Source organism: Geotrypetes seraphini, chromosome 8, assembly GCF_902459505.1.
Source record: "Geotrypetes seraphini chromosome 8, aGeoSer1.1, whole genome shotgun sequence".
NCBI classification, from domain to species: domain Eukaryota; kingdom Metazoa; phylum Chordata; class Amphibia; order Gymnophiona; family Dermophiidae; genus Geotrypetes; species Geotrypetes seraphini.
In genome coordinates, this window is record NC_047091.1 from 17003620 (window position 1) to 17028274 (window position 24655).

At 41.2% G+C, this 24655-nt stretch overlaps 1 protein-coding gene across 3 annotated transcripts in view; it reads left to right on the forward strand.

Annotated features, from left to right (window-relative positions):
• The window catches only part of PAK4 (p21 (RAC1) activated kinase 4), a 165350-nt gene that overhangs the window by 31804 nt on the left and 108891 nt on the right, over positions 1–24655 (forward strand). The window contains exon 1 of one of the 3 annotated variants that reach the window (XM_033953587.1): positions 12691–12798. The exons of 1 other annotated variant lie outside the window; for it this stretch is intronic. The gene's annotated coding sequence lies outside the window, so the exon portion shown is untranslated. Of the gene's footprint in view, positions 1–12690; positions 12799–24655 lie in introns of those variants that run through there. One more of the 3 variants, XM_033953588.1, reaches the window with a different exon arrangement.

Below are 24655 nucleotides of genomic sequence, written 5' to 3' on the forward strand. Positions count from 1 at the left end.
AGGAACTCAAATGACAAGATGCCCCTAACAAATAGTATGAGGATACGTACTGACAACGGCAGATATGAGAAAGGAGGCAGGACGCAGCATGCACACAAGAGGCTAGAAAGATATAAGGACCGTGCAGGAAATCCAACAAGAAATATAAATGTAAAACGAAGTAGTGTTAGCACTGATATGCTAGAAATGATCCAAACAAGAGAAGATATAGATCGACTAAAAAGTGAATAAATAAATAGGACTTACCAATTAGAACCGCAAAAGAGCACAAGATATGCCGTGTAAAAAGATGCCATGGGAAACAGAAAGCAAGGATATGCTAGGGGAATGTGATGTGGAGGCACATGATTGGAGGAGAACAATACCATGTGATGAGCTATGTGAGAGAGTAAGGGGCTGTGCCAAAACTATCAGCCGGATTGTAGGCAGTGCAAAAGGAGGGGAAGACTAAGGCAAAATTACATGAAGGCACGGAGAGGAGGGCACCGAATCGGGAGGCCGATTTTTTTTAAAAAAGAAATCGATTCGAATCGATTCACCCGAAGTGAATCGGTGAATCGATTCGAATCGGAAATCGGGCAGCACTACCCCAGTCATTAGTAGCAGTATAGAAGCTTTCAATAAATGTGAGTTGTAAACTTCGATTGAATGAGTATATCTTCTTATGTAATGAGGAAAGGAATAAGTTTTATACGAAGAAAATGTTAGAAGTACAACATAACCCTCAAGAATTATTTCATACGGTGCAATACCTAGTGAATGGAAATGAAGAGCATATTGAGGTTAAGACTTATCCTAATTGGTATGCTGAATTCATGATTGAGAAGATTGATAGAATGTTTATAATGAATCAGGAGGATGATAAGGATGATAGTTTGTGGGAAGGAGATTAGAGTGGTGAAGATATGCTCAAATGGTAGATGAGGAAGAAAGAGTGGTTAAAGGATTAACACCAACAAGATCAATTTGGGACCCTTGTTCATTGGCTCTGATAAAAACAATAATTGAGGATACAGCAATACCATTAACTGATATTTTTAAATAAATCTCTGCAGCTAGGATTAGTGCCCGATTGTTGTAAGGTTGTGCCAATAAAGCCAGCTCTAAAGAGGCAGAACATGGACCGAGAGAGTATGGCTAATTCTAGACCGATCTCAGTGTTATACCTGTTATACTAAAAACAACTGAATGGATTGTGTCAGAGAAACTTGAGGAATTTGTAGAGGAAAATAGTAGTCTGGATGTACATCAATATGGGTTTAGGAAAGGTCAAGGAGGGGTGGAAGCTTTATTATTGTAAATTTTTGATGTGCTCTGGAGAGGTATGGATGGGGGGGAGAACATTTTGTATGGTATCGTTAGACATTTCCTTGGCCTTCGATGGGGTTGATCCTTTGATCCTGCTGAATAAATTACAGAAAAGTGATATGGGGGTACAGTTTTAAAATTGTTTTGGTCGCTATTAACAGATCGGAGGTTTATAGTGAAAAATGGTGAGAGTATGTCTGCAACATTTCCAGCAAAGAGAGGGGTGCCACAGAGTTCAGCACTCTCAGCGTTGCTGTTCAATGTGTACATTGCATCATTGGACGCTCAATACCGTATTTATGCAGATGATACTTGCTTCTTTTTCTCTGCTGAATCAGGGATGGATTATGTACGAAGAAAACTGACAAGAGTGCATGGATAAAACAAAGGAATGGATGGATGAAAATGTTTTGAAAGATTGCAGAATCAACATACACATTATGTTTAAAACAAACATACATTAGATATTCAAAACAAATTCAAGATAAAATGAAAACTGAATGAAACGAATCATACCTTCCCTCACTTAAATTTTATGTCCTACTCCCAGCTCACACCAGACAAAATCCATTCCCATTTTCTTTTTAAGTCCTAGACTTCTTCATTCCTATCAAGTGCAGTATGGTTATGCCTTCAGTTGTTTTCTAAACATCAAATAGTCACTTTGTCAACATATGGAAGTGGTTAAAGTATTTCACAAAAACAAACCTGCATCAGAAATAACTAGAATCTCTTGTGACTACTGGCTAAGCTTGAAGAACAGGTGGAGCCACTAGCTGCTTAATTTATCAAGATCAGTGGGGATAATGTTCAAAAATGTTGAAAATGTCCCATGGAGTGCTGCCTCTGGGGAAACTGTCATCCCTGGGTTTGTTTGTTTTATTTATAATCCGCCTTTCACCAAGCGGAGCACAACATAACATCTTCTATAATAAAACCCTAAGCGCGCATGCGCACTTACTACACTTAGTGGCGTACCAAGGGGGGGCCCGGTCCGCCCCGGGTGCACGCTCCAAGGGGGTGCACAGCTGGCCGGGTCCACACTCCGGAGCCTCCCGTGCTGCTCTGAACGGCACCTCAGCGCGGCTGTCCATACTTATGTGGGCAGCCTCGCTGAAGGGCAGGAAGGTCCCGCGCTGCTGCCTCTGCTCCAGAAGTGGTGATGGGGGGCGGACTGGCAGCTGCAGTCATCGCGGGACTAAGAGCAGAGGAGTGCAGGCTTCTTGGTTGGAGCTCTACAAAGACGCGATTATGCCGAATAAACGAAGTGGCTGGAATGGTTATTTCTTCTTCATGCTGGAGAAGTTGCCAGAATTGCGGCGCCGCAGATTGCTGGTGAAAGGGGTGCGGGACGCTGTGCCGCTTTGTTCTGCCGATTGGCAGGTAGGAGTCGCGCGGTGCCACATGGTTTTTGGAAACACTTTTTGTTGTTATTATGTGGACTGTAAGCATTTGATGTGGAGCGCAGCGGAGAGACTAGTGGTTAAGGGGTTGCTTAATCCACTTTTTTAAAATGATGCTTTATCTTCATTCAGCAGAAGCAGTCGTCGCGGGACCTTGCTGATTTGGATAGAGAAAGAAAGGAACATAGCAGGGTGATAGAAGGAGAAAAAGGGGGGCAGGGTGGTATGGAGGAATGGTGAAGGGTGAGAAAGGGGGTCAGGGTGGTATGGAAGGGTATGGAGGGTGAGAAAGTGGGTCAGGTGGTATGGAAGGGTGTGGAGGGTGAGAAAGGGAGGGGTCAGGGTGATATGGAAGCGTGGTGAAGGGTGAGAAAGGAGGTCAGGGTGGTATGGAAGGGTGTGGAGGGTGAGAAAGGGGGGTCAGGGTGGTATGGAAGGGTGTAGAGGGTAAGAAAGTGGGATCATAGTGGTATGGAAGTGTGGTGAAGGGTGAGAAAGGGGGTCAGGGTGGTATGGAATCATGGTGGAGGAAGAAAAAGGGGGCAGATGCTGATGGAAGTGGGAGGAAAGAATGAAATGCCAGACCATGAGGGTGTGGGAGAGGGAAGGAGAGGAAAGAGATGCCAGACCATTGGAGGAAGGAAGGGAAGAAGATGGATGCCAGACCAATGGGGGTGAAGGGAGAGATGGAAGGGGGAGGCATAAAGTTTCTGGAAGGGGAATAGAAGGAGAGAAGATGCCATATAGAAGGGGCAGAGAGAGGGTAGACAGTGGATGAAAGGAAGAGAGTGACATAAAGATGAGGAAAGACGAAACCAGAGAAGACAAGGTAGAAAAAAAATTTATATTTATTTATTTATTGCTTTAGGGGAGATGCATTGCAGTTTCTGTGGTGTTGCATTGTATGCAGAGTCCAGCTTCTTGGTGCTTCAGTTTAACCTTTGTCTACATATTTTTATTCTATCTCCCCATTTACAAAACTGTAGAGCGTTTTTTAGCATTGACATCTGAGCTACCACCATGGCTAAAAACCACACTACAGTTTTGTAAAAGGGGGAGGGGTTAGTTTGTGATTACATGTTAGGATTGACTGTGTAGGATTGATCTGTACTAGTCTGGCTTGTTTAGTTTTACAATGGGTTTATTGAAGTACTGCTTACTGCAGTATGTAAGATGCTGCCTTTTCCTAGGTACACTCTTGTGTGACATGTGGATTGTTACTAAAAATCATGTGTTTAATACAGATGGGGGGGGTCAAAAAATGATGGGCCCCGGGTGTCACATATGCTAGGTACGCCACTGACTACACTTACCACATTTGCGTCGCGTGCAGCGGTGAGAGTAACGGCAGGAGGGTGTCCGGCCTGGACGAAGCGGACAGGTTGTGGGTGCTGCTACTGCTGCACAGGGAAGTGGAGGAGGAGAGGGAAAGGGGGCTGCTTTGGGGGGAGGGGTGTGCTGGGGGGCAGGCAGCAATCTTGGTTTGCTCAGGGGCGGCACAGACAGGGGGCCAGGGAGATAGACAGCGGCCAAAGAGAGTGAGACACAAAGAAAAAAAGATAGACAGACAGAAAGCGGCCAAGGAGAGAGAAAGAAAGACAGACAGCGGCCAAGGAGAGAGAGAGAGAGAGAGAGAAAGAAAGAAAGAAAGACAGACAGACAGACAGCAGCCAAGGAGAGAGAGAGAGACAGACAGAAAGCGGCCAAGGAGAGAGAGAGAAAGAGAGAGAGAGAGAAAGAAAGGCAGACACATCTATTCTAGCACCTGTTAATGTAACGGCCTTAAAGACTAGTACATAATAAAATCATCGTACAACAATTTAAAGTTCCACATAGGACATTAAAAAAACCCATAACATCAAATATTATACAGACATCAATCTTTAATACCAAAGTCTAACGCATTAATCATGCAGTGAAAAACAGCTACATTCCAACTGCCCACTTAGCTCATATATTTCATGATACAGAATAGGTGGCATTTTAACAGTTTCTTAAAAAACCCACATTTCTCTGCTGCTTGATGTAAGATGGAAGCTTATTCCACTCTTCAAGTCCTAAATATCTCTCACGCTGCCTCTTTTACTAACGCACTGCGCGGGTTTTAGCGTCGGCAGCAGCAGTAACTGCTCCGACGCTCATAGAATTCCTGTTCTAACCTCCCATCTAGATGGTATAGACAAGTTATGACGCATAACACAGCTTTTGAAGGGGAATACATGGAACTACACATTCCACCAGATATCATGGAGCACATCCTTGCACACTTCATTACGTTAATAAAAGTTTGTATTTGATCCTGAATTCAATCTTAAGCCAAAAGAGTTTGAGAGAACCGTATTCAGTTACATGTTCATTTTTCTTAAACCAAAATAGCGCTCTAATAATAGAGTTCTGGGCTACCTGCAAAGAGGGATGCCCAACATAGTAGATGACGGCAGATAAAGACCCGAATGGTCCATCCAGGCTGCCCAACCTGATTCAATTAAAATTTTTTTTAAATTTTTTCTTCTTAGCTATTTCTGGGCAAGAATCCAAAGCACAGACGTTTCGCTTTAACATCGATCAATCGCAAGTGCGCACTTGTATCCTTGTTGGTTTTGAAACACATAACGCATGCGCTAGCTCTTTAGGACTTCACTATGTAGAAATGGGGCAGGGTTTAATCGTGAACGTCATTGGCGGGCTCTGAATGCGCCTACCGCAAAGGATTGTTGTTGTAAAAAATGCAATATAAAGAACTGTAGTTTTTACCAACCTCTCTTTATTTCTTAAGTGCTGTTGCAAGCTGTATAAGCTGTGACCGAAGCTTTTTGAAAAATTTGTTGGAGAGGTTTAAGGAGAAATAGCAACAGAGGTTTGTGAGCAAAGTGCGGAATTCTTCGAGTTCGTCCTATTTTTATGGATCAGTCTCGAAGTTTATTAGAAACATAGAAACATAGACAATGACGGCAGAAAGGGGCCATGGCCCATCAAGTCTACCCACTCTAATGACCCACCCCCCCATGACATTACCCCCCTAGAGTTCCCACATGTATATCCCATTTCCTTTTAAAGTCTGGCATGCTGCTGGCCTCAATCACCTTAAGTGGAAGTTCATTCCAATGATCAACCACCCTTTCAGTGAAGAAAATACTTCCTGGTGTCGCCATGAAATTTCTCACCCCTGATTTTCAGCGGATGCCCTCTTGTGGCCGAGGGACCTTTAAGAAAGAAGATATCCTCTTCTATCTCGATACGGCCCGTGATATATTTAAACGTTTCAATCATGTCTCCTCTCTCTCTACGTTCCTCGAGTGAGTATAGCTGTAATCTTTTCAGCCGTTCCTCATACGGGAAATCTTTGAGCCCCGAGACCATCCTGGTGGCCATCCGTTGAACCGACTCAACTCTCAGTACATCTTTTTGGTAATGTGGTCTCCAGAATTGTACACAATATTCCAGATGAGGTCTCACCATGGATCTGTACAACGGCATTATGACTTCGGGCTTCCGGCTGACGAAACTCCTACGGATACAACCCATCATTTGTCTTGCCTTTGATGAAGCCTTCTCCACTTGATTGGCTGTTTTCATGTCTTCGCTAATGATCACCCCCAAGTCACGTTCTGCCCTAGTTCTAGCTAAGGTTTCACCATTTAGTGTGTAAGGTCTGCACGGATTTTTGCTGCCAAGGTGCATGACCTTACATTTTTTAGCATTGAAGCTTAGCTGTCAAGTCGAGGACCATTGCATGCGTCCAAACAACTTAACAACTCCAAACAGCTTAACAACTCAGGAAAAGAACTGTTAAGTTGCTAGAAGGCACAACAGTTAACAGCAGTTGAATGCACTGGGATCATGCGCTGTTATATACAGCCTACGAATTCCAGGAGGCTGTGCAGCTCTTTCTGCCATGAAGCACGAAGCCACCAAAGGCGACCCTGTGACGTCAGATGCATGCGACAATCTAGCTTGAAGGAAGGGGGGAGGGATAACTGCCTCTTAAAAAGTTATTTTTGATTTTTTTAAAAATTTGGCATTGATACATGAAATGTACAATACGCAAGGAGAGCACAGGGTTAATCTGCGATTTTCTCGCCATGCGCATTACAAATTCGAGATTCACTCCCGTGCTCGCTATGCGCATTCCAAAAAAAGATTTCTAACGCTTATCTACATGAAAGTTTACATATATTTAAAGTTTAGATATATTTTGGATTTTTTGCGGGGTAGATATATATTTTAATGGGGTTCTTAACATGCACACGGCAGTTGCTAGGCAGGAATAGTCAGCGAGGATGTAAAGCGACTGGCCCTCAGCAGTCGAAACTTTTTGGATCAGAAAGGCCAGTCGGTTTGGACGAAATGGTTTCATGAATCGATGCCTTAAGAAATTTACATGCCTTTTTACTTATTTGCATGCGCAGATCGGATTGGGTGCAGATGGAGTCTGGAGGAAGGTTAGTGAATTGATCCGTAGTCGGAAAGTGATCGCAAATCGATCGGTGCACAATCGGTTTGTTTAGTGAATCTAGCCCATAGGCCCTTAGACTCACACTGAGCCACAACTGTGCATGAATAACCTTGAGACATGTCACAGCATGTTTGCTATTTTCTTTCATACTCAGGTAGATTAAATTATTGAACACCCCTCGTATCTAGTATGCTTATTTACACAAGATAGTAAAGCACTAAGGAGGAAGACAAAAAAAAAAGTTCTGGTAATGAGAAATCTTCATCCATTCTGGCTGACAACTAGGGCACACCCATAGCAGCATGGACTGAATAATTGGGTAGACTAGGTGGGGCAATTGATGTTTTTCTACTGTCATCTACCAAAATAAATTACTTACTATGCATTAATGATGGTGGAATACAACAAAAAAATAGGTAGTATATAATATGCATAAAACAACAATTTATTAAATCACATAGGCACAGCTCAAAGTACAATTTAAAATTACACATTCACATAACACATATCCCCAGCCTACTCAAGCCTTCCCCCATAACACAAAAAAAGTAACAGCACTACACCATCAGTCAGGAAATAATAATAATCTCTCTCAAATATAACAAACAATTCTTGCTTATAAAAGCAAGTCTGAAATCACCCAGCCCCCCCCCCAATACAGATAATCATGAAATTATTTCAAAAACTGATATATATATATATAAATTCACACTCTCTACATTGAACTGAATGAAGAAAAAAATGTTGTATTGTCTTTCTTTCCGATCTTTAAAATCAAAAGATTCAACTGCAATCCTTAAACCATTTCAAAGTCATGCAGTACTTAATTTATGTCTATCGGAGCTCAGAAGTAAATTGATCATTCCCAGCAGTAATTGCATTCAAGTGTCCATAAATCCTGCACCATTCTCAAATGATAAACTTTCTAAATGTGTCTCTTGATGTGTAGACTAAAGTTATCAACCATAATCTTAAATTCCTTCCAACAGCATTCCAGCGTCCTCCTATACTGTACTCAACATAGTCCATATTATATCAGATCAATGGCTGCCTTATGGGTGTTACAGATTGTGAATGAGTAATTGTAATTGTATTTTCAGCTTCAATTTTAATAAATTGTCAAAGGCTTTGGGATATGATTATCTATAAACAGCCGGCTCAAGGGATTGTGGTACCCTGAGCCAACTATTACATTTGTGCCCCCCCTACCCCCGCAATCTGGTATATCTCTCCTTCTCCCCCACTTCCCCTTCTCTCTCAAGTCTCCCCCTGTTACTGGACCAGGTGAGGCATTGGCTTAGGACACTAGTGACATAGGATGACAAAATCCCAGTCCGGCTTTTGTCCCTAGAAGTTTGAAGGGAGACCAGACTGGGATACTGGTGCCTCACCTAGTACATAGGTCCTAGCTATAAAGCTTCAAATAAAACCAAAGATCATGTCCTCCTTCCTTTCATCATAAGATAGTGCGATAGTAAGTTCAAAGTCTGAACAATCCAGCAACCATTGATACCAGATGCAAAGGTATTTTTATTGACAAATGTCTAGAGTGTATTTACCATCACTAGCAAGCATTTATAGAGAAAAGTAGAGGTAGTGATACTGTATAAACATTCAAAAACATTAATGTTTGCTTGACTGTGTCACACTGTAGTTTATACCACAACAAAAAGGAAAAAACAACCCCACGTGTAATAGAACAAAGCACAAGGAATAGTGGGGAAAGGACTATGCACATCAACCTCTAGAGTCTAGATAGAACAACAATTTATTTATTAGAAACATTAACCATATACATAAAATCGTGCAAGCCTATTAAAGAGCTGGAGCCCATTACAAAGGAAAGTGTAATCCCTGTTTTAGGGAAAAATTACAGTTTCCTCTGTAAGTGGGGGGGCTTCCCCCCAACGGCAGCGCCAACACTTCTAAGTAAACACACACCCTCGGAGTGCTTTAAACTTAACTTTTAATACAGCGCACTGACATCCTTCGCGCGATCGCCTGGGCGGGTTTGTCCGTGTGCGATTGTCTCACGCGGTTTCGTCTATGTACCATTATGTTAAAGCATTTATGAATCACTAATACCTGCATACCCCAATAGGAGTTCAGTGCGAGTTCAAAATTAGTAAGAAGCTGGCCATCTCCAGGAATTACAATTCTTACATTAAAATCAAAATTATAATCTTACATTCGCATCTAAATTAAAATTTAACATTAAAATCAAAACTTAAAAACATATTGAATCTTGGGGGTTATATGTGGAAATAAGAATCAACAAGTTGTGAGTGGTAGACCAGTACAAAGGCAACATAATTTAGCTGCGACAGGCCTTCTGGACTTCATCAGGCCAGTGAAGAAACAAATGCAGTTAAGTTTGTACTAGAGAAACTCAGTGTTATCTGAGTCTTAGGTTATCTGCATATGCCATTAGAGCTCAGTAAAAGGGGATGGGGTAGAGTTGGTGAGTCAGTAACACTTTATAGTTGAAAGGCCCCTATATCTGATAACGGGAGAGAAAATCCAATGTCTGTCTTATAGTTACAAATTCAATAAACTGGCGCACCAGATGCTTTACAACTTTCTCTAAATGTACAGTGGTTTGTTTTACTTTTAATTTAAATTTGTTTGCCTGTTAATAATGTATAATTGGAAGCAGTGGCTTAGCGGGGGCGACCCCCCCCCTTCAATTTTCTTGGCACAAGCAGCATTATGAACTCGCTGCCCGCATCGTGTCTGCTCTCCCTCGACATCACTTCCTAGGCGCAGGACCCTGAAGTGATGTCAGGGAGAGCCGACACTGATGCTGCTCGCCACGAGAAAATGAAAGACATATGAGGGAATGGGTGCATGTGAGTGGCAGGGGGGGGGGCAGGAAGGAGCGGGGCGGAGAGGAGGATGGGTGCCAGCGCCCCTACCAAGGCAGTGTTGAGGGTGGACCGCCCCCTGACCCCTCCTCTTACTATGCCACTGATTGGAGGCTTTCTGTGGATGTGTCAATGGGTGGTATATCAATTAAGAAACGGGGGAAAATGCTTAAGAGTACCTTGAAGAGTACTTTGAATAGAAACGGTATATAAGAAATGTAAATATATAAAGAAACTTGGAAGCCGAGGAAACTATATTATCCTCTATGGAGCTGTGCAGTCTAACCTTGTTTTTAAGAGGGTGTGCCTTATTTCTGGGTTGTCATTTCTGCTTGAGTATACTTAAAATTAAAGTGAGGCTGTCATCTTTTCTTTCCTGATTATATTCCTAGGTAGGTTTGTTTGTTTTCCATATCATCATTTTTGCTGCATGTCTGCCTTCTCTGTTGGAATGAAGTGTGCATCTTTTAATAGTGAATAATGATTGCCTCTTCCTCTGTCGCTTTTGCCTTTGGTTTCATTATTGCATTCTCTGGAGCCAACATAATAGCTTTCTGCTTGGACAAGCAGGATATAATCAGCCACTCATGGGTGTCATCATCCTAACCAGCAGTGTAGCTCTTTAGCTGGAGAACTCTCATCATGTATTTAAGCAGATGGGGAAAGGGGGGAGGGAGAAATAATGGATGCAACTAGTAGTACTCTTTGTTTTTTTTTAAGCAGCAATAAAACAGGTCCTGTTACAAACATTTTACTAAGCTTTTACTAAGCTGTATTAAAAATTGGCCAGCACTATCCCTAGGGTCTTTCCCATGTGCTGAGGTCACATTTAGCATGATGATAAAATGGCCCCACTCTCCATTGTTCTCATTAATGGCTATGCACTAATTTCCCCATGCTGATACCTATTTTGTAGGCAGTAAGGGCCAATTCTGTAATTAGCGCTTAAATAAAAATTAAAATTTAAGCGCCTGTAATGTAGACCAGGGTTTTAAAGGCTTGCATTATAGGTGCCAAAGTCCTATAGAGCTTTCTGTGCTCCTGCCCCACTGCTAACCCGGTCGGTGGTGGCTGCCGCATACTCCTGCTCGGCACTGAGCGGCTTCTTGATTGGCTCCCGCCAATGTGCGCTCCTGCTCGGGACTGCTCAGCAGCTGAAGAAACCTGATCTTGCAGCATCCACCACCAACCGGGTTAGCTCCTGCCCGCTGCACTTCTGGACTACCAGGGATTGGCAGGGAAGGGAGACAGGGTGCAGAGCTTGGTGGCGGACTGCAATAATTCTGGGAGAGGGGCCCTGGCCCGAATATAAACCGGGATCCCCATTTTTGGGCCCCCAAATCCCTGTTTATATTCAAGTATATATGGTACTTTGTAATGTTATGTTAATCTTTCCAAATATATAAAGGCTCTATTAATTTTTAAGTATTAATTGGGAAGAATATATTCTTTGTAGATGGGTCTCTGCCTAAGTCTCTGTGTATTGTACATGCAAGGATTCAATTTAATTCTCCCTGGAGAATGTTACATTACTTTGAATCAAAAATTTAAATTGTGTTTAATCTGATTGCATTTTTCAGTCCATTAAATATAGGAATTGCAAGCAAACAGTTCATACATAAAAGGAAAGAAGATTCAAAAGAAAAAACGTGGTCAATGCATAGTACAACTGCTTAAGGAAAATACAACTGTAACAGCATGGAAACATTAATCCTTAATACTACAGGAGAGAAACTGCCACACCAGACCAGAACTATAATCTGAATAGGAACAATAACTACCACCAAATGTAGCTGGCATTTTACTATTAATATGCATTATTTATTTATTTTTTGTAAACTTGCTTTTATGTTCATATTTAGTGGTTCCATTCCTTAAATTGTAGAGGTGTGGCCTAATAAATAAATAGTGCTTAGAGTAGCTACCTCAGCAGCACCCTGAGGTTGTGTTCGATTCCGACTTTGGGCAAGTCACTTGTAAACCGCTTACCCAGTCCCATCCTCCTTTATCCATAGAAAGTTGGTATGTGATTGCCCTTTAACCTATTTAAAGCATCGAAACACGTGTTAATACGAAGAAAAAGAAGGCTACCTTTTTTTTTTTTTATAATCCCTAACTTGGTCACCATTCATGCTCATAAAATAAACCTTTTGTTTAGTTGGCTTATAGTCAAGACTAGCTTAATTTCACGCTGCCCCCGATCGATTTAGTTTTTATATTTTCTATACCATTCTTCCCAGGGGAGCTCAGAACGGTTTACATGCATTTATTCAGGTACTCAAGCAGTTTTTCTCTCTCTGTCCCGGCGGGCTCACAATCTCTCTAATGTACCTGGGGGAATGGAGGGATTAAGTGACTTGCCCAGGGTCACAAGGAGCAGCGTGGATTTGAACCCCCAACCTCAGGGTGCTGAGGCTCTAGCTTTTACCACTGCGCCACACTCTCCCTAACGTTTTTGAAGGGACTAGAAAGCGGTACTCGGACGCCGTGGTTGATCACCGAGAGACTCGTACGTGTACGTGAAACCGCCGCCCCCCCCCCAGCAGCAATTTCCCCAACTTCGCCTGCCGCAGGCTCAGCCCAGCTTGCCTACTCCGGGGCCCCGCCCTCCTGTGACGCAACTTTCTCGGGGCTCCAGCGTTCTGCCTTCCGACGCAACTTCCTGTTTCCGGCGAGGCGGGACGCGTCTGTGCGAAAGAGGTTGTGTGTCAGAGGGGACGGAGCCCTGGAGAGGGAAAGGCGAGGGATTGGTGGTGCGCGCTCTCAGGTAGGAGTTTGACGCGAGGAGGGGGAGGGGGGTTGCTGGGACAGGTGCCGGATGGCGGAAAAGGGGGGGAGGGGGAACGAATGCGCTTGAAGAGGGGTAAGAGGGTAGCTGAGTGCGTACGGCATGGCACTTCTGAATACTTGCACAGAATTGTTCCTCTAAACAGGGACGCGAACCAGGAGTTCCGGTGTTTGCATTGTCTTAGAACCCTTCAAGTGAACAAGAAAACCCAAATATATGTTGCACGGAAACGGGGGGGGGGGAGGGGGAAGACACCGAGGACGCATTTCAATACAACTTTACTGATTGTTGATCAATCAGCTTTTATCCGTGCTATTCTGTTTTAGATTTAAAAAGAAAAAAAGAGAGAATTTGTACTTTGTGAACTTTTAATTGGATCATCCAAATTATGGATGTTTTGAGACTACATATGACTTCCAGACTAGAAGGAAGGAAGGAAACTGGTGTATCTAGAAAACAAATGTTATGAGATGGAAATTCCTAAAATACATGTCACCAGGAGGCACTGGGTGGAGATCGGATTTAGTATCCGTTAGGAAAGCTTAGTTTCTGAGGTGTTAAAAATATACTATCAGGACTGGGAACAAGAGTTAGAAAATTTCTTGTAATCCATTTTGCAATTCTATTTTCTTTTTCTGCAAAATGTTAATTTAATTGTAAATCTCTTTGACTTGCTTTTGTGAAAAAGTGGTATATAATGTCTTGGATAAGGGCTGGCCCAACCATTAGGCAAGACCAAGTGGTCACCTAGGGCAGCAGTTTCTTGGGGCAATAAAGAGCAGCTGCTGTCAAGGCAAAATAGGTTTTGGCAGCCACAAAAGAACCATCATCTCTTACTTTTAACTTGCAGTTTTGTAGGATGTTTGTGATTATCACAACTGTTGAGTTTGTGGAGGAGTAGCCTAATGGTTAGTGCCCCAGGCTTTGATCCTGGTGAACTGGGTTTAATTTCCACTTCAGCTTCTTGTGACCCTAGGCAAGTAACTTAACCCTCCTTTGCTCCAGGTACAAGACTTAGATTGTGAGCCCACTAGGGACAGAGAAAAGTATCTGCATAGAGCACTGCGTAAATCTGTAGTATGTTAAAATCTTTGGGAGGGGAAGGATGCAGGCTAGGTGGTTTTAAGGCTGAAGGTTTGTCTAGGGTTCTCGCCACCCATGCACTAATTCTGGTCTTGATTAGTCCATTTAAAAAAAAAAAATAATCCATAGATATGGGAGCTAAAATGTATTCATCTTTTTTACATATTTTTAGGAAGAAGGCAGTCTGAATTAACCTATTTCTTAGTAGCTTTCATGTTTACTTCTTATCCACGTCAAATTTTAAACAAGTCAAGTGATTGAAGGCAGTATTTCTATATCTTTGTGGCTGTGACCCCATTTTGATAGGTAATTTTAAATGCGATGGCCTGGAACCAGAGAGACAAGGAAAAAGGCAGAACTGCACAACTTGTAGATGCTGAAGTTATAGCATTTTGTCAGCCTGCATGGGCCAGTGCTACTGCCCTGATTTTTGCAGCCGTAGTCATAATCCCCAAAAATTTTGTGACCTCATCCTAGTTCATGACTCAGAATTTGGAACGTGCTGGTTTATGGGAATCCTGGTGTGTGCATGTGTATGGTGTTTTGGGCTTTTTTAAAAATTCAAATATGTGCATAGATTATGCACAAAACCAGAAAATAGGCTCCACTAGTTCTAATTGTTTAAATAACATTGAAGGATTAATGCAGAGACATTGGGATCTAAGTACCCTGGCATTGGGAGATCTGTTCTACATGTCTTGATATAAATGTATCTATTGTATTGATTTATCCTGTGTTTGAAGTGTCTGGTAGGTTTTTCTTTTATAACATTTGTTCAGTACAGTACAGTGTCTACACAATTTAACTTTTCAAATAAATCACTGTATCTCTAAACTTCAAACTTGGGCTATGTCTGTCCAGATGAAACTAAATGCAGCTAAAACTAAACTTCTGTGGTTAGGCCCAAAATTGGATCTTCTTCCTCCCACTGTACTTTTGGATTCTGGAGCCTCCCTACAAATTGAGTTCTCCTTTAAGATTTTGGGAATACTTTTTGATTCTTCTCTTACTTTTAAGGATCAAATAAACTCTGGTTAAAAAATGTTTTTTCAGCTTACGAATGTTGAGGAAGGTCAGATCTCTTTTCCATCAACGTCATTTTTCTGTTTTGGTCCAATCTATTATATTATCCCGGTTAGATTATTGTAACACCATTTATCTTGGCATCACTAAGAACTGCCTTCAAAGACTACAATTGATTCAGAATACCGCCGCAAAGTTGATCTATGGAAAGAGCAAATTCGACCATGTGCTTTTCTCTCTCCATTGGCTCCCGGTTTATTTTAGAATTCAGTTTGTGTTATGTATTGTTTTTAAGATTTTACATGGTATCTTTGTTCCTCTGCTATGGTATGTTTATAGATTTTCATATGCGAGAGGCATTCATCGATTTAAACTTTCTCTTCCTTCTAGGAAAGGAATTCAAGGAGTTAAGAATTTTAGCAGCTCTCTGGTGTTTAAATTTCCCCAACTATGGAATGAACTTCCCCTAATTTTGAAGTGTCCCAGTTCCTTCTAACTCTTCCGTAAACTTCTAAAAACTTTTTTATTTGCTAAACATTTTGAAAACTAACTCTTGTATTTCAGTTTACTTAATTTTTTTAAATTTATTTTTAACCGCATCGAGCTTCCTTTGGTTGAAGACCTGGTATATAAGGTTAAGTTTTAGTTTAGTTTTCCAGAATGAATCTGTGTAGTTTATAGTAAGAATTAAATCAAGCTTTGATGCTAGAGGGAAGAGGTGAAGGCTAGGAGTTGGCTATAGAGAAAATAGATATGTTATATTTCTTGCTTTGAATAGTGTACTCATTTGACTGTGGGATGGTGGAATATGTTCTGAAGAAGAGAGAAAAGTAAATTAAGAAAGATGATCCTTTTGATGATGATATTTGATGGTTAAATATTATTCTGTTAAGTTTGATAAATGTTTTATTTATTGATATTATGTATGTTTGATTGTGAGCCACTTACGGCCTCTTTTACAAAGCCGCACTAACGGCCCCGAAGCTCATAGAGATTTAAAGGGCTTTGGGGCTGTTGCCGTGCGGCCGTTAGGCTTTTAAGCAGATTATAAATATTTTAAATAAATATACAAATATTTTTAAATGTTTTACCTTTTGAGCACTAGCTTTTTTTCCTTATTGCATTTTAAATTTACTCAGTGATTATATTGTAGTGTTTTGACAGCATGCAGGTTTTTGCATATTTTTTGAATTTGTAGATATATGGGGCTCCTTTTATCAAGCCGCGTTAGCGGGGATAACACGCACGACTTCATCACGCGCTAATCTCTGCGCTGGCTAAAAACTACCTTCTGCTCAAGAGGAGGCGGTAGTGGCCGGCGGTTTAACACACGCTATTACGTGCGTTAAACCGTTAACGCGGCTTGATAAAAGGAGCCCATGGTAAATATGTATTTCTGTAAAGCCTGAGCCTGCTTCCTTCCTGTTTTCCATTTCTTTACAATAGAAAATTGAATCATCTTGTATTTTAATGAGGCTTCTTGAATATTTCTATCTTATCACCTCTTGCCCTTGTTTTCTCAAGTGAGTACAATGTGAATGTCTTAGGAGTCCTTTTACTGAACTGTAGTAGAAAATGGCCTTGGTGTCCCTTACACAGGTTTTTCCTGTGTGCTAAGGCCATTTTTACTGCAGCCAGAAAATGGGCATGAGGGTCAGAATAGGAGAGCATCATCCAACGGGAACAAAAAACAGCCCAAAGGATAAAGAGTGAGAGTGAATCCTTGCTTTCTACATATCCTACAGTATTTGTTCTTTTGGCTGCATGTGCTAATGTTGACATACAAAAAAAAAATTAGCACATGAGCATTTACCAACACCTATTATGTAGCAGTAAGGACTCGTGCACTGATCAGCACACAGTAATGCAGCTGTGCTAACTGATTTGCGCAAAAATGCCCATTCTCAACCCAACCTGTCCTCTCTGCAGAAAAATTTTACATATTTTTTTTAGCACTAAGTTTTGCATGTGCAGATTAGGAACTTGCTGTAGGACACCTGAGTGTTTCTGCGGTATTCCATAGTATAGGAGATGAAGTACTTCTGTATATGAAAGAAGAGTGGGACTTGGGGGTGATTATGTCTGATGATAAGATGGTAAAAAAAAAAATAAAAAAAAAGGGCGATGTTCAGGTGTATAGGGAGAGGAATAGCCAGTAGGAAAAAGGAGGTGATACTGTTTGCAATTCTGGAGACCATACCTTTGAAAAGATATAAATAGGACGGAGTCAGTCCAGAGAGCTGTTACCAAATTGATTAGTGGTGTTTGTCATAAACATATGTGGACAGCCTTATAGACTTCAACATGTATACTCTGGAAGAAAGATGGGAGAGAGGGGATATGATGGAGATGTTTAAACATTGATATACAGGAGATGAACATTTTTCAAATGAAGAAAAACTCCAGAATAAAAATGTCGATCTTCAGAAAGCTGCCGGGGACTATAGCTCCCGACAGCAGCAATCCTCATTGATCCATTTTGATGTACCAACAATAGTTCTTAACTTCTTGTTATAAAAGATATTCACTTTTTCAAAAATGCAGGCATGGAGCAATAACCCCTCGACCCTGAAGAAAGAACTTGCTGAAACATGCATGTCGGGAGAGGTGGTGATTTTTATTTGAACACCAGATAAGAAGTTTATCACAATAACAGATATGTTTTTGAAATTCAATTTTGAAAGAGTAATTTTTGAAAAAGTGAATATCTATATAATAAGTTAAAATTATTATTGGTACATCAAAATGGATCAATGAGGATTGCTGCTGTCGGGAGCTATAGTCCCTGACAGCTTTCTGAAGATCTATAAATAATTTTTTTTGAACTCTTGGTATATAATTTGAGTTTTATAAAATAGATATCTATTTCGCTGTATGTGTGATGGAAGTATTTTGAATTAGCACAACGTGATATTGGACATTTTTTGAAGTGTGCAAATTAAAGTAGCTAGTTATTTGGTTGGAGTCATTCTCTGATCTGACATGCCCCTTTCAGAAAATAAATACAAAAATAAATATGTATATGATTATTTAGTCCTTTAATTGGCAGATGGTGAAATGGCTGCTTTACGTAACTTGAGGTTGAACGAGAGGAACAGTGCCAAGTAAACAGGCATTTGGAGATGCATTGCAGATCTCCCGTAAGAGCCATAGAAGACACATGTTGCTTCTGAGCAGCAATGCCAAATAAAGGGTTAACAGACTTGATATACTGCCCAGCATTCCTGGATCAGGGCAGTTTACAAATAATGCGCACTTAGCATGCACAAGCAAGTTACTTCAGAACATTTTAACATTCGCTAAGGGCTCCTTTTACAAAGCCGTGCTAGCGGTTTTATCACACGCGCCGGAAATCTACCGCCTTCTCAAAAGGAGGCAGTAGCGGCTAGCGCGTGCGGCAATTTAGCGTGTGCTATTCCGCGCGTTAAGGCCCTAGTGCGGCTTTGTAAAAGGAGCCCTAAGTGTGTGTTGGGGCATGGCGCCATTTAGGAGACCCACTTCTAAGTGTTGGGCGGACAACTTTGATGTCCGTTTAGACCAGTGGTTTCAAATGCAAACCCTTTGCAGGGCCACATTTTGGATTTGTAGGTACTTGGAGGGCTGCAGAAAAAATAGTTAATGTGTTATTAAAGAAATGACAATTTTGCATGCTTCCAACTTCTGGAGCATTCTCCATATATTTTGAAGTGTCGCCAACAACAAGGAGTCAGTTCCATCCGCTCCTTGATAGGTAGTCGATTCGGCCTCCTGGTGACCTCCTCCATGTGAGTGTTTCGAGCTCATTGGCTTTTCGGGACTTACACCGCCCATACCTTCCATTGCCGGGTTTGGTGGCGATCGTGCTGCTGGGGGGGTGAAAGTGATGTTTCAAACCCCATGGCTCCGGCGTCTCCTTCCACCAGGGCTGCAGCAGGGATTCCCTCCTCCAATTACGGCCGGTGAGCTTGTCAGGAAATGGTCCATCTGCGTTTATCCGCTGTGGAAAGGTCCAGCCGAATAACGCCCTTGCGTTTTCTATGAGGCATAGTCCCAACACGTTTCCGTAGTCAGAACTCGGGGAAAATAAGTGAATGAAAATTCAAGGTAAGACAGAATCTTAGCATGGACTTTCATCACGTCGCCGCCATCTTGTTTCTCTGACCTATGTGCTATTGTATGAGATTCAAGTTGTTGATTCTTATTCACAAATCAGTTCAAAGTCTGACGCCATTGTGTATGGCTAAGGCACTACAACTTTATCATCCTTCTAGGGGCTTAAGGTCAGAAGGGATGCATTCGGTCTCTGTGCCCTCTTTAATGAAGATGTATTATGTTTAAACTAAAGAGACAGCACTGTGTTGTGAAATGGGTTGCCTGCATATCTGACAGACTGCTTTCTGATTTCTCCCAGTTTGAAAGCAACTGAAGACTTGTTTGTTTATACAGGCATTTCTAGCTGGAGCATGCTCAGATAGTGTTTTCTGCTGGCAGTGGAATTTGGTTGAGTCAGTATGTGGTGGCGTGATTTTATTTTGTATGTGCTTTTGTCATCTGCTTAGTTGTAGGCGGGCTAGAAATAGTTTAAATAAAGAAACGATGCTTCCCCGATGAAGACATTCTCCGAAACATGACCACATCAAGTTTGTGTTTATCCAATAAATCATATTTTGTGTGCCATACCAGTATCTCATTCTTTCCATCTGTTTATCCTTGCACCAGGTCATCTTGTTAAAGTTATATATCGTAGAGGAGGAACCAAATAACTCAAATGTTTGAAGGGGTGTTGGCACTGCAGAGGTAAGCACAGTTGCCCTCCACTGATGGAGAGCCTGTGTCCAAACAAGCAGGGAGTGACATTTGAGCCTTCCTTGGAGCTGTCAGGAAAAGTGTTTAATTTGTATTATTATTATAGGCCTTTTATCTACTGTCACATACTATACTATGGTATGTTATGTTACTTAACAATTCCATTGTAGAATGGGAAATCCACTTTTTTGATGGGGGAGACACCCAAACTGTACCCAAAACACACCCCTTCAATCTGCATTTTATAGTGTCTACATATATAAATAGTGGTGGTGTAACTCAGCACTTAAAATGGTGCTATCTGAACATGTTGAAGCTGTACACACCCTCTAATTAGCATATTCAGTATATATGAGACATTTCTCCGTCATCCCTGAATCTTATCAACACTGTTCCCCGGATTGTGAAAATAGCTGCACCATATCGCTCAGATAGAATTTTATCCTGTCTCAGTATCCTAACTTTAAAACATTAAATTTACCCCTGTTGTCATTAAAGGTTTTCCTTATGTGTACACCCAGGAATCTCAAAAAGTAGCCTAGTGGTTTAGAGCAGGGATTCTCAACTCAGTTCTCAGGTACACCCAGCCATTTGGGTTGTTAGAATATCTGAAATAAGTATGGGTGAGAAAGATCTGCATGTACTGCCTCCTTGGTATGCAGATTATCTCATGCATATTCATTGTGAGTATCCTGAAAGCCTGACTGGGCTGAGAATCTGGGAAATGGGGGGGTTTAAATCCTTTGTCACCAATGTTTCTTGTGGCCTTCACAAGTCACTTCCCTCTCCATTGCAACTTAGATTATAAACTGACTTGGGCAGGGAAATAACTTGATTGTAACAAACATTGATTTGATCATGTTACCCCCCTGCTAAAGAGTGTGCACTAGTTACCAATTCCACATCGAATCACATATAAAATTGCTTTCCTTTCCTTTAAAACCCAATACACCAAAGAACCTGCCTTCATGCATAAGCTTCTCATTCCTCATGATCCTTCGAGAAACTTAAGATCAGCATCTCAGCACCTTCTTCATGTCCCTTCTTTAAAAACTTCTTCATTTGCAACCACAGCCCCTACCATCTGGAACTTGTTACCTCCACTCAGGGCTAAACATAATTTAGATAAATTTAAGGGAAACCTTAAATGCTTCCTCTTTAAAGATGCATATGAATGCTAAATGTTCTCAGGGTCTGCCCTAGCTGATATCTACATTGACCCCTTTCAGCTTATAACAACAAGAAAATTGACCCTGGTCCCTCCACAGAGAGTAATATCAAAGAAACAAAGAAATTGTGGAGAGTTGACTCCACGATTTCTTGGTCCCTTTTGGCTTATAACATGATTTCCCTCATTGCCCTCTTATTTTCAACCTTATTTGTACTCTTCTTTTTTAAATTGGATTTTCCCCTCTTTCCTCTTGTTTTTATGTATGTTATGTCCTGTCATTAATAAGTATGTTAACTGGTCCCCATTTTTAATTGTTAAACGCTTAGAATTTATGATTAGCATTTCATCAAAATGGAAAAGGCCAAGTACTCTAAAATCCATCTCCTTAAACCTAGATTAAATTTTGAGGCTCCCTGATGCTACCATCTCTTATGTTATCTTTTTAAGATCTCTGCATGCATTTTTACAACTCCTGTAGTGCAGAACAGACTTTTTGTATGATCCCTAATTTGTCGGCTTTTATAAGCTATCTTTTTCACATTTTCAAAGAAAGCCATAGTCATGCACAAAGCTTAATGGATTGCATTTAAAGTTATGAAACGTTACTGCCACTTTATATTTATTACAGTTCCCAGGAGAGCTCTGAAAGCCTGTTGACTTTGCAGATAAATCAGCTGGGCCATTATCTTGTTTTTACAGTTAAATTCACATATGGTGGTTGGTTTCCTATAGAATGAGAACTACATATTATAATCCCTCGGGTAACATGTGATACAGCCGTTATTTGGACTCCATATCACTCAGGGCTGGCCCGCTCTCTGTCAAATTCTTTAATATGCTCTTCCTGTGCATGTAAGACACACAGTAAGTCTGTGCACGTTTTCGCTTATTATAACATGGAAGCACACACCGTGATCCCTTGTCTCTTTATATCATCGTCTCCAGAGGCAATGTAACATCTTTTTTTGCTTGGGTGGGCCAACAAACCAATCTCTCTTCCTGCCTAATGATTCTGTGTGGCCCTATGTCTGTGGTCTCAGTTCTCTGGATTTTATATATGGCACCAACATTTAGGCATTATTTGGGTGCTAACAACCAATTATTGGTAATTGTAACACATTACAAGCATCTGTCTGCACTCTGTTCTATAAAGCAAGATGTCTAATTTTAATACGGGCAGTCCCCCAGGTTAAGAATAAGTTAACATTTTTAAAGCTGTTCTTAAAGTCGGATATGTATGTAACTCAGAACTTGTGGATTTTAAGATTCTCGCTGCTTACCTCTGCTCCCAGCTGACAAAAGGGCCAACTGCCCCTACCAGTGTTCCCTCTAAAGTACCCATATCCACTTCAAAGAACACTTAATAATGTCAAACAATGTCCAAAACACAAAATGCAGAGTCGCAAAATCAAGAGTGTAGGAAGACCTGTAACGGGTATCAGACCGTCCAACAAACAAACTATGTTTGTAGGGAAAACTCCTCATTTACCCAACGGTGCCTCCACCTCCTGTTTTGTTCATTTTTTTGGTTCTTATATGAAAATTTTTTTTTGGTACTTATTCAATAGTAAACTTTTTATATATTATACATGTCTGATGTGAAAGAACTTTACTTAGCTTTTTGTATAGTGTCGCAATCAATCCCCAAAACGCCAACGCGTTTCGATAATCTTTATCAAGACGACATGGGGAAGATTTAAGCAGAATAAACGTCACATACCAACCACTGGCAAAAAAGAGAGCACCGGTGGTTGGTATGTGACGTTTATTCTGCTTAAATCTTCCCCATGTCGTCTTGATAAAGATTATCGAAACGCGTTGGCGTTTTGGGGATTGATTGCGACGCTATGCAAAAAGCTAAGTAAAGTTCTTTCACATCAGACATGTATAATATATAAAAAGTTTACTATTGAATAAGTACCAAAAAAAAATTTTCATATAAGAACCAAAAAAATGAACAAAACAGGAGGTGGAGGCACCGTTGGGTAAATGAGGAGTTTTCCCTACAAACATAGTTTGTTTGTTGGACGGTCTGATACCCGTTACAGGTCTTCCTACACTCTTGATTTTGCGACTCTGCATTTTGTGTTTTGGACCCTCTAAAGTACAGCATGCACAACCACACACTGTTCTTAATGTGACCATGCATTATTCCTGTATCTGCTTCAGGAGAAACGTAGGAGTCTATGCCACTGGAAATACTACTCAGTGAAATCAAATGAAGTCACAACCGCGTTCTTAAGTATGAGTCATACTTAAGTCAGGTATCTGTAACTCGGGGACTTGGCTGTACTTTACTCACATAAGAACCTAAGAGTTGCCATACTGGGACAGACCAAAGGTCCCTCAAGCCCAGTATCCTGTTTCTAACAGTGGCCAATCCAGGTCCCAAGTGTCGGGCAGAAACCCAAAGAGTAGCAACATTCCAGAGCTGAGATTGTGATGTCATAAAGCCTCACTCCACCAATGCCTAAGAGCCAACTTCATCAGTGATGTCACAATGGCTTGATTATTTCTATATAGGTAGTCCCCAGGTTAAGAACGAGTTATGTTTTTAAAGCTGTTCTTAAGTCAGATATGTATGTAACTCAGAACTTGTGGATTTTAAGATTCTCGCTGCTTACCTCTGCTCCCAACTGACAAAAGGGCCAACTGCCCCTACCAGTGTTCTCTCTAAGGTGCAGCATGCACAACCACACACTGTTCTTAATGTGACCATGCATTATTCCTGTATCTGCTTCAGGAGAAATGTAGGAGTCTATGCCACTGGAAATACTGCTCAGTGAAATCAAATGAAGCCATGACCGCGTTCTTAAGTACGAGTTGTACTTAAGTCGGGCATCTTTTATAGAGAATGACACGGGGACAAATTTGTCCCCGTCCCAGCAGGACCTCAATTTTCCTGTTACTGTCCCTGCCCCATTCCTGGAAGCGCTTCCTTAACCGCACAAGCCTCGGACCCTTATGATTTTAATGTGTTTGAGGCTTATGCAAATGAGGACAGAGCTTGCAGAGATGGAGCAGGGACAGGAAAAGAACTCGAGGGGATGGGGAAAAATTTGTCCTTGTGTCATTCTCTAATCTGTAACTCAGGGACTGCCTATAATTTAACTCAAAAGGCTATACATTGTCATGGGTATGCCGGGGACATTACAAAAAGTTACATGTGCTATAGGATACTGCCTCAGTGCACCTAACTTGGGCATTAGCATTTACAAAATCACAAGAAAAAGGGATGTAAATCTGGCACCCTGTTAGATGCAGGAATCGGAATGTACCCTTTATAAAATAGCATTTAACGCTGATATATATATATTTTTTTTGGGTGCTGGATTTTGAGCACCATTTATAGAATTCCTCTCAATCTGTATAAATATGCTCTGGTAGGTCCCATAAACATGTGGGCAAGAGTTGTGCCTATACATGTGACATACGTCCCACAGATCAGAACATGACAAGAGAAACAGCTAGAGTCACATGTTACTTACCATGCAACTTAACCACAGCATTTTCAAGGCCAGGAGATAGTGGAAAAGACAGGCCACTGACATTTAGAAAAGGTAGCTTGTACAGTGTACTTCAGAGGTGGGGGACGAGTAGGTAAATAATGCTGGGGGTTAGGCAAGAGAGGATAATGCTTGTGTCCTCTTGTTTTCTCAGTGGGTGTCAACAAGCACTTTCTATTAAAGCTGTAGATTTCTGGCAGAATACTGGCTCTTATTTAAATTAAATGATGTGTCCACATATGCATATCTGCAAGGTTTGTGTATTAAA